Here is an 11,226-nt window from a genome sequence, read left to right as displayed (position 1 = left end):
ATTAGCCCTTCCTACTTTTTCATGGTGTAATATAGCAGTGTAGAGTGCTGACTCCGCTGAAAATGCAAGTCTCAGGTCACAGACACAGTGGTCCTGACCCAGTAGAGCTGGGTGGAACCTACAGATCTGCATTTGTCAGTAAGCATCCCATGATTCAGCTGTGGGCAGCCCAGCTTGATTGACTCTCATTCAGTATGTCCGCATCTTCTGGCAGCAGATTTGCATCATAGAGAGGGATTTTATGGTGGGAATTTCAGGCCTGGGCAAGAGAGACATTTTAGAGCAAAAAGGCTGCTCTCGAGTCACTCTGGCTCTGCTCTTGTGCTGCCTGTTGGACAGCCAGTCCACTTTGCTTTCTAATACCTGTGAGCCTTTTCTTTTCAAGATGCCTGAGGAAGTGCACCATGGAGAGGAGGAGGTGGAGGCTTTTGCTTTTCAGGCAGAAATTGCCCAACTCATGTCTCTGATCATCATACCTTCTATTCCAACAAGGAGATTTTCCTTCGGGAATTGATCTCTAATGCTGCTGATGCCTTGGACAAGATTCGCTATGAGAGGCTGACAGACCCTTCCAAGTTGGACAGTGGTAAAGAGCTGAAAATTGACATCATTCCCAACCCTCAGGAATGTACCTTGACTTTGGTAGACACAGGCATTGGCATGACCAAAGCAGATCTCATAATTTGGGAACCATTGCCAAGTCTGATACTAAAGCATTCATGGAGGCTCTTCAGGCTGGTGCAAACATCTCCATGACTGGGCAGTTTGGTGTTGGCTTTTATTCTGCCTACCTGGTGGCAGAGAAAGTGGTTGTGATCACAAAGCACAACAATGATGAACAGTATGCCTGGGAGTCTTCTGCTGGAGGCTCCTTCACTGTGCATGCTGACCATGGTGAGCCCATTGGCAGGGGTACCAAAGTGACCCTCCACCTTAAAGAAGATCAGACAGAGACAGAGTACTTAGAAGAAAGGCGGGTCAAAGAAGTAGTGAAGAAGCACTCTCAGTTCATAGGCTATCCTATCACCCTTTATTTGGAGAAGGAACGAGAACAGGAAATTAGTGATGATGAGACAGAGGAAGAGAAAGATGAGAAAGAAGAGGAAGATAAAGATGATGAAGAAAAGCCCAGGATTGAAGATGCGGGTTCAGATGAGGAGGATGACAGTGGTAAGGATAAGAAGAAGGAAACTAAGAAGATCAAAGAGAAATACATTGATCAGGAAGAACTAAACAAGACCAAGACTATTTGGACTAGAAACCCTGATGACATCACTCAAGAGGAGTATGGAGAACTCTAGAAAATCCTCACCAATGACTGGGAAGACCACTTGGCAGTCAAGCGCTTTTCTGTAAAAGCTCAGTTGGAATTCAGGGCATTGCTATTCATTCCTCATCAGGCTCCCCTTTGACCTTTTTGAGAACAAGAATAAAAAGAACATCAAACTCTATGTCTGTTGTGTATTCATCATGGACAGCTGTGATGAGTTAATACCAGAGTATCTCAACTTTATCTGTGGTGCAGTTGACTCTGAGGATTTGCCTCTGAACAGCTCCTGAGAAATGCTCCAGCAGAGCAAAATCCTGAAAGTCATTTGCAAAAACGTTGTTAAGAAGTGCCTTGAGCTCTTCTCCAAGTTGGCGGAAGACAAGGAGAATTACAAGAAATTCTATGAGGCATTCTCTAAAAATCTCAAGCTTGGAATTCACGAGGATTCCACTAACCAACGCCGCCTGTCTGAGCTGCTGCGCTATCACACCTCCCAGTCTGGAAGTGAGATGACATCTCTGTCAGAGTATGTTTCTCTCATGAAGGAGACACAGAAGTCCATGTATTACATCACTGGTGAGAGCAAAGAGCAGGTGGCCAACTCAGCTTTTATGGAGCGAGTGCGGAAGCGGGGCTTCGAGGTGGTATCTATGACTGAGCCCATTGACAAATACTGTGTGCGGCAGCTAAAGGAGTTTGATGGGAAGAGCCTCGTCTCAGTTACCAAGGAGGGTCTGGAGCTACTGGAGGATGAGTAGGAGAAGAAGAAAATGGAAGAGAGCAAGGCAAAGTTTCAGAACCTCTGCAAGCTCATGGAAGAAATCTTAGACAAGGTTGAGAAGGTGACAATCTCCAATAGGCTTGTGTCTTCACCCTGCTGCATTGTGACCAGCACCTACAGCTGGACAGCCAATATGGAGCGGATCATGAAAGCCCAGGCACTTCAGGGCAACTCCACCAGGAGCTACATGATGGCCAAAAAGCACCTGGAGATCAACCCTGACCACCCATTGGGGAGACACCGCGGCAGAAGGCTGAGGCAGGCAAGAATGACAAGGCAGTCAAGGACCTTGTGGTGCTGCTGTTTGAAACCGCACTGCTCTCTTCTGGCTTTTACCTTGAGGATCCCCAGACCTACTCCAACTGCATCTACCGCATGACCAAGTTAGGTCTAGGTATCTATGAAGATGAAGTGGCAGCAGAGGAGTCCAGTGCTGCAGTTCCTGATGAGATCCCTCCTCCTGAGGGTGATGAGGATGCGTCTCGAATGGAAGTAGTAGATTAGGAGTTCATAGTTGGAAAACTGCCCTTGTATAGTGTCCCCATGACTCCCCCTGCAGCCTTGAGTGCCCCTGTCCCACCTGGCTCCCCCTGCTGACATCTGGTGTTTTTTTCCTCTCCTGCCCTTCGGCTGAAGGCAGGAAACAAGGGTGTCAAGCCCTCATTCTTTCCCTACTCTGACAGCAGGTTTGGATGTTGTGTATTGTGGTTTTTCATTTTGTTTGTTCATTTTGCTCTGAAATTAAAGCATGCAAAATAAAGGGGAAAAAAGGCCTTTGAGTTTTGGGTTTTTTCTTTTTCCTTTTTTCTTTTTTTTTTTTTTTGAGATGGAGTCTTGCTTGCTTAGGGGCTCAGCCTGGAAAGCAATGTCACAATCTCGGCTCAATGCAATTTTTACCTCCCAGGTTCAAGCAATTCTCCTGCTTCAATCTCTCGAGTAGCTGGGACCACAGGCGTAGGCTACCACACGCGGCTAACTTTTGTATTTTTATTAGAGACAGGGTTTCACCATTCTGGCCAGGCTGGTCTTGAACTCCTGACCTCACGCCTTGGCCTCCCAAAGTGCTGAGATTATAGGCATGAACCACCACGCCTGGACAGATTTGGGTTTTGTTTCCTCTGGCTATCATATTGGTCAGATTTGGGTATACATTTTACTTATGTAGATTTTAAAGCAAGGGCCTTTCAAATACTCTTCTCTTAAATTTAAATAATTGGTCTTTTTAAAAGACAGAACAAAATTAAAACCTCCAGTTTATTACCACAAAGCTTACTAAATAATAACGTCTTCTTTATTTGGTCATTAAATATGTGCATGCATCACATATGTGACATAAACAGTACTGGAGTTCCTCCTTCCTTTTATGCTGTAAACTGAAACCAGGCTTCTTTCCCAGGTGTTTCAAAGGGGGTGTCCTAAGGAATAATGTATGGTTTTTAAATACACAATTTCTTTTTTTTTTTTTTTTTTGAGATGGAGTCTCGCCCCGTCACTCAGGCTGGAGTACAATGGCATGATCTCAGCTCACTGCAACCTCTACCTCCCAGGTTCAAATAATTCTCCTGCCTCAACCTCCCAAGTAGCTTGGATTACAGGCATTTAGCCCAGCTAATTTTTGCATTTTTAGTAAAGATGGGGTTTCACCACGTTGACCAGGCTGGTCGTGAACTCCTCCTGCCCTTGTAAATCTGCCCAACTTGACCTCCCAAAAAGACACAATTTATTTACCAATACCTTAAAAGTTATATTTTGAAAGAATTGAGTATTTATCTCTGTAGTATTTCTTCCAATAAGATTCAAGATGATAACGTTAAAACTACTAATGATAAGAAAATATATAGAAAGTAGAAAAACTAGAGGATTATTTTTTAAGCCTCAGAAGTTTGACCATGAAGAATTTGAACCATTAGACACCACGCAAGGATGAAGAGTCCCACCCCAAGGGGACTTAACAGTTGGCAAAGACAAACCTAATGTCATAAATAAATTAAGCCAGAATAAATATGAATGCAAGCCCTACCTCTTACTTTAAGTGCACAGCTTTCTTGCAAAATTCTTATTAGTAATAAATTCCCTTTGCTACCATGGTGATCTTACAGTTTAAAATGTTCTGTTCTTTCTTCCAACCAACTTTGGATGTGTTCTGAAGGTTTTATCTGAACTTTTTTCTCCAGATACTGTACTCTTCTGGTTGGTATTTGCATAGTCATTTGCATAATGTTATTCCTGATAAAGCTCTGGTTCTCTGAAGAAGAAAATTAGCAATTATTATTTTGCCACGGAATGAATGATAGCTCAGGATGTTAGCTACCAACCTCATTTAAAAACTTTTGAAACAGGGCGTAAAAATAATATGAAGACAAGTAGGATTTTAAAAAGTGCCATCCCACCAAGCATGGCACAGGCTGCTCTTGCAGTAATTAAGGGTGTCCACGGAAGGTCTGGAGGGAGGGGTAGAGGGGCCAAGTTGTCAGTTGCTAGAAGGGCAAAAAGAGCAGGCAAATTATTTGGAGCAAACCATTTAATGAAGGCTTTGTTAGAATGTAGGGCTGCCATGCTGTATGACAGCTGGCACTTAAGAGTCTCATTATTAAGGCAACGTAATTCTGTCCATCTGCAAGCTTGGGAAAAGGGCAGTAATGGCTCACTATGGCCTGGAGCAACGGGGGCTCTAATTACAATTTTCCCTACTGAAAGACACTGACATACATGCTACCCACACCCATACGGGCACCCATTGTTGTTTAGAGTAAGGGAGGACATTTCTTCATCTCAACACTTCTCTTAGATGACTCCACATCTTCTTACAGGCATTAGGGAAGATCCCTCTTGTTCCTGAGAAAGAAGTGCCCAGCTGTGCTTTCTCCCCAGCGTTATGGTAACAACACATCCAGTCTCATCATTAACAGGACTGCCACAGAAGACAGGGTGAGGGAGAGGGCTTCCAGCAAAAGCTCATCAGTGTCATCTCACACATCCAAAATATTAAAAACCTTAGCATTTTTTAGTGGGTTGAAAAGGTCAACGGTCACCAACACTGATTTATTTATAGGATAATAGCAAAGTCTTTCATAAGAGGACCCTTACGAATTTAAATTTTGTCTTATAACTGAAGTTATAGAACAGTTAGAACATAAAAACAAAGAAAAAAGAAAACTCTACTTCTATTGCTCAGAGACAAACTATACCCATATAAAATCCTTTTATTCTATGTGATATATATATATTTGTTGATATCTACCAATATATACCATGATACTGATTTACAGCCTGCTTTTTCCCATAAATATTCTGCTAACATATTTTCCTTGTTATTTGACACTAGAACATGATTTTTAATGGCTGCCCAATATTTCAATTATGAAAATGTGCAGGCTTTTTTTTGAGACAAGAGTGAGAAAACAGTTTCACTCTTGTTTCAAAAAAAAAGTTTCACTCTTGTCCCCCAGGATGAAGTGCAGTTTGCAATCTCGGCTCACTGCAACCTCCACCTCCCGGGTTCAAGCGATTCACCTGCCTCAGCCTCCCAAGTAGCTGGGATTATAGGCATCTGCCACCATGGTTGGCTAATTTTTGTATTTTTAGTAGAGATGGGTTTTACCCTGTAGGCCAGGCTGGTCTCAAACTCCCAGGCTCAAGTGATCCTGCCACTTTGGCCTCCCAAAGTATTGGGATTAAAGGCGTAAGCCACATGCTCAGCTTCTTTCTTAAACATAAAAAGAGATAATCACAGCCACATAGTATTCTAGTATTTCACTGACTGAAGAAATTTTTAGAAACAGCTACTATTAATTTAGCAATACTTTTCAATGAATTACTTTATTAATTACAATAGCATCTATACCTATTTAACAGGTAGTCATACATAGACACAACTAGAAAACCTATTTGATTCCCATATAATTCCCTGACATCCTGTACCTTCCAGAGACTCTCTGGAGGTCTCTAACCCACAGGAGGGAGATATTTGGTTACGACACTTATCTGGGAAGAATCTTCCAAGTGTAGATGCAGAGGCCGGCATTAACATCTCCTCAGATTTTGGAACCACAGTGATATTGTCCCCTTAAAAGTCAAATGTTAGGTCAGGCACCGTGGCTCAAGCCTATAATCCAGCGCTTTGGGAGGCTGAGGCAGGCAGATCACTTGAGGTCAGGATTTCGAGACCAGTCTGCCCAATATGGAAAAACCCCGTCTCTACTAAAAATACAAAAATTCACTGGGTGTGGTGGCGCATGCCTGTAATTCCAGTTACTCAGAAGGCTGAGGCAGGAGAATCACTTGAACCTGGAAGGCAGAGGTTACAGTGAGCCGAGATCGTGCCACTGCACTCCAGCCTGGGCAAGAGTGAGACTCTTGTCTCAAAAAAAAAAGTCAAGTGTAAATTTGTTGTCAATTGTCTGTATTTGTTCTTTTATAAAGTTTAAGAAAATTTCTTAAATCTCAGAGTTAGAAATTGCAATTTCGAACTTGGCACATCAGAAGAGGTCATGGGAAGGAAGGAAAGGAAGAAGCAAGTCTTCAGCTCCTGGTTAAGAGCCAAGGGCTCTGCTCGAAGCTTTCACACCTGGTATCACAGGTCCATGCATCTGCTTGTGTGAACAGCTGATACTCAAGATCAATATTTTGCCTTAAAAACAAATGAAGAGTTTGTATGTACCAGAAAAATTCATCTATACTCAGTTTTGAAAAAAACAAAGAAGGTGGCTACCTCATTGACCCTGATGTGATTATTACATATTGTATTCCTGTACCCAAATCTCTCATATACTCCATAAATGGGTACACCTACTATATACCCATAAAAACTGTTTTAAATAAAAAATTAAAGAAAGAAGCTAGCCTCAGCCAGACGTGGTGGCTCACGCCTGTAATCCTAGCACTTTGGGAGACTGAGGTGGGTGGATCACCTGAGGTCAGGAGTTCAAGACCAGCCTGGCCATCATAATGAAATCCCATCTTTAAAAAAAAAAGAAGGTATCCTCATAGCATAAGCAAACTCAGCCTGGGTCTTCACTCTTACATCCAAGAGTTGAAGAATAATGCAGGAGTAAGAGGAAAATCAATTCTGAAGAAGGAAAACAACCACACAAATCTGTTTTAATTGTCCACATCAATTAAACTCAGCACATCACATTTATTTTGAGGTTTTGGCACATTTTATGCAATTTTACTACTTAAAATTCAAGAGGACAACTCATTGGCTATTTCAGCATTTAGTTATTTATAGGCACACAATAAAAATTAAATACTTGTCCAGAGCTACCCAAATGAATTTATAACAACTGCACAAATATCTTCCATTATCATCCAAAGTAGCAGGCCTATAAAATTTCATTTTATGTTTTTGAATGGGAATAGGATATAAATCATACTACAGTTTTTAAGAATTCATATTTAGATAGAGTATATTTTCAAAAACATGAAAATGCTTTAGATATGGGGGGGAGTACATAAAGCTGTTCAGTGACATGGTATTTATTTTAAATCTATCAGTGCAACCCAGGTGTCAGCTGATACCTCTTGCCTTTAAGACTTAAGTACAATTGTTTTCACACCTTCCCAAATTTCATGGGGAGCTTTAGGTCGTCTCCAAAATTCCCGTGCATTCTGGGATGTACTTTGTCACTGTCACTTGTGGTACCAGGTTTCTTCTATTAAACCTGACCTCATGCAAAGTCACCACCCTCGGCACTTCTCGACCCCCTCACCCACCTCGACCCAGATGTGGAATTCAGTCATTTTTATTTCCCCTAAACACGTGAAGCATTAGGGTATGAGGCTAGACAATACGGAGTTGGGATGTCCAAGATGATCACATATTAGGAACACAAGTTGGAACGAAATTGTTTGTAAAAGTTCTCTCACTGCCCTACTGTTGGAATCTCTTGTATTGAATTCAGGTAGTAGCTTTCAGCCTGGCTGCTCTCCTCTCCTCTTATTGTCTCTCTTTCCTCCCTTCTCTTCTCTTCCCAAAGCTATACTCCTGTTCATTCCACTTGGAGGGCAATTTCACTGTCTCTGCTGTTTCTTTCTAAATGTGCCCCGGAACCTCATTGTCTGTATACTAGAGTCTCACTAAGAATTTTTCCTAAACGATATATTATCTTCTTCCTCCACTTTACTTTATCCTCTCCCCAACTTCCTCTGCCCCTCCTCCCTCCCTCTCTCTCTCCACACACACACATGCATACATGCACACATACATAGTGTGATAAATATTACTTTTGTGGATTACATAAAATTATTTTTATAGTTAGAGAACATTATTTAAAACATGTATTTTGGAATAAAGACTTTATAGGCTTTCTTCTCTTTTTTGGTCGGGAGGCTGCTGGCAAAGTTGCTTGGGGAAGGCCCATTGTTAGAATGAATGTAGGCTTGGTAATAAATACTGTTTATTCTTTCTAATTTCCTAATGCTACGAAAGTTGCACCCTTACAAGGTTTGTTTTCTTCCTTTTTTTTTTTTTTTTTTTTAACTAAGAGGTGTTTCAAAGTTCCTATAGGTGTTGGGGGTGGTTATTTCTGCCAAGCTATATTCCAAATTGTTGAAAAGAGGTCTAGATTATAAACAGGATCCCCCAAAAACGGCCTTTCAAAAAAGAAAACATATGTACATGTACTCACATATCCCAAACCATATATGTAACAGGTACTTTTGGTTGCCAACACAACAGCCACCCCCTACCTCCTCTTTTTTAAAAATAATGTCAGAGCCCTTATTTCATTCCTGAGGCTATTCCCCTCCCATGTGATTCAGGGATAAATCTTGATTGGTCTAAGACAATTGTGACGGTGCAGGTTTCCTTGCCAGCACATTTTAAGCATGTGCATGTGATCCAGTTCTGATCAATAGGCTATGAGCAAATTTTTGCTCAGGCATTGGGGAGGGTTGGACACTGGTTTCTTTACTCTTGAGAGAGAAAAAAAAAGCTCAAAGAAGAGACTCCCATCTACTTGTTTGTAAAAGTTCTCTCAGAACATCTCTCTCGGCTAATCTCCAGAAGGCCAGGATTTGAGAGAGCAGTATGTGCTTATTATTCTTTGTTCCTACGGCTCCATTTAGGATCATTGATATTAATCCAATTTAAACCTCAGCAAACATTGTAAAATGTTTGTAGACATTTTTGTGTCTGCACAGAATACCTGGTGGTGCTGCGACAGTGTCTTATCTGAGTATGGCAAGCAAGGGGATGAGACTGACAAGATGAGATGGCAGAGTGAACACACAGGAAAAAAAATGGAATCCTTCATGACATCCTTCCACCTCTGAATTAACCAATCTTTGAGCTGCCTCAGCACTTTTTTTTTCTGAGAAAAAATAAATTGCCCTTCTTATTAAAGCAGGTCAGTTTGGATTTTTTGGCTTCTTGTGCCAAAAGCATCCTCCTGATATGCTGTAGTTCAAGTCCATTGACTAAAACTAAACCCCTTTAACACAGTATTTATACTGAATTCGTGTGGACTTCTATAATGATTAAAGATACCTCTTTCACCAACCCCTCTGGAATTGTTCTCTTTATGTTGCCTTCCTGGCAACTAATAACAGCTATTTTGGCTCAGAAAAATCAACAACTGGACCCTGTGTTTTTTTTTCTCCATTGTACCAGACAGTCTCTGGAAGAAGAAAGGTGCTATAGACAAGATGGGTTGGTAACATCACTGGAATGCCTCCCCTTGACTCATAGCCAAATTTATGGGGAAAAGAATCACCAAAGCGGTCAAGGTTCTACAGTTTGATGGAGGTCAATAACAGCATCCATTTATTCTGTTTTGTATGTAGACCTAAATTCAGTTCAAAGATAGCAGAATGACATGTTATAGGAAATTGACAAAGACAGCCTAGTGAATATTGAAGACTGATTTGTTTCAAAAGTGCCTCCATTACCCTACCCTTTCTTGCTATCCAGCCCAGGGGGTTTCTGGATCAGCAATGCAGCTTTGTCATGTCCTGATTGTGCTGGCTTGTAACATCTGTCTTACTAGCAACCTGTATGAATAGAATGGGTGTGGCTAGAAGCAGTAATGGGGCAATGCTGACATGAGGCACTTTCCAGACCTCCTGACAGCAGAGTCCCAACCCCCGTCTTGTAGCATAACTAATTTCTGTGTTATTTACCAAAAGGATTCCGTTTCAACGTTTAACCTTGCAAATAATTAAAAAATACGATCCACCCCACATACAAGCTGATTATCCTTCAAAATATCACAAAAGGAAAAAAACAAAAACAAAAACCCTATGGATTATTTACATCTCTCTCAGCTAATCTCCAGAAGGCCAGGACTTGAGAGAGCAGTATGTGTTTATTATTCTTTGTTCCTAGGTCTCCATTTAGGATCATTGATATTAATCCAATTTAAACCTCAGCAATTGGTTATGTGACCTTAAACAAATTGCTTAACCTCTTTAAGCCTCAGTTTTCTAGTAAAATTAGACTAATAATTTTATTGCAAAGAGTAAGATAATTTAGGTGACATGCTTGGCCTAACGCTTTGCGAAAAGCAAATGATAATAAATATCAGCTTGTTACTGGTGGAAGTTATCTGAGTTAAGGGTGGTGAATCTCTACCGGTCTGTAGCAACCTCAATTCTTGCCTCCTCAAAAGAAAGAATTCAACTGAGGGGCATAAGGCAGAAAAAGAGACTGAGACAAGTCTCAGAGCAGGAGCAGAACTTTACTAAAAAGCTTTCGCGCAGAAAGGAAAGTACACTTGGAAAAGATCCAAGCAGGCTACTTGGAGGTCAACTGATCCATTTGACCTTGAACCTAGGATTTCATATGCTGACCCACTTCCAGCGTTGTGCGTCCTTGATTCTTCCCTTCAGGTGAGCCACCCACATGTACGGTAACCTACTAGCACCTGAGGTGAGCGCGTGGTGTGTTTACTGGAGTTGTAAGCATGCTCACCTGAGACTTTCTTCCCTTTTCCAGTGGAATGCCCTGAAGGTCATACCCCGCCATTTTGCCTCTTAAGGCACGTACTCGAGCCCACTTGCCCAATTCCTGAAAGCTGCCCATTACCAGTGTCAGGTGTTTTTGTGTACAGGGAAACTGCCTCTCCTGGCCGCTAGCTCCAACCAATTACCTTAGAGAGGCACTGTGACAGCCGTCTGGTGAGTGGGAGATGACCTCCCCTGCCCTGCTGATGCCTGACTAGCTGCCTACTGTAAC

At 41.7% G+C, this 11,226-nt stretch overlaps 1 pseudogene; it reads left to right on the top strand.

The window, feature by feature from the left end:
- Positions 1-335: 335 nt before the first annotated feature.
- On the top strand, positions 336-2,555 carry LOC100408763 (heat shock protein HSP 90-beta pseudogene; annotated as a pseudogene).
- Positions 2,556-11,226: the final 8,671 nt, after the last annotated feature.

This window comes from Callithrix jacchus, chromosome 6 (genome assembly GCF_049354715.1).
Source record: "Callithrix jacchus isolate 240 chromosome 6, calJac240_pri, whole genome shotgun sequence".
Lineage (NCBI taxonomy): Eukaryota > Metazoa > Chordata > Mammalia > Primates > Cebidae > Callithrix > Callithrix jacchus.
The sequence above is the reverse complement of the archived record's forward strand: the minus strand, read 5'-3'. Positions and strand labels throughout refer to the sequence as shown.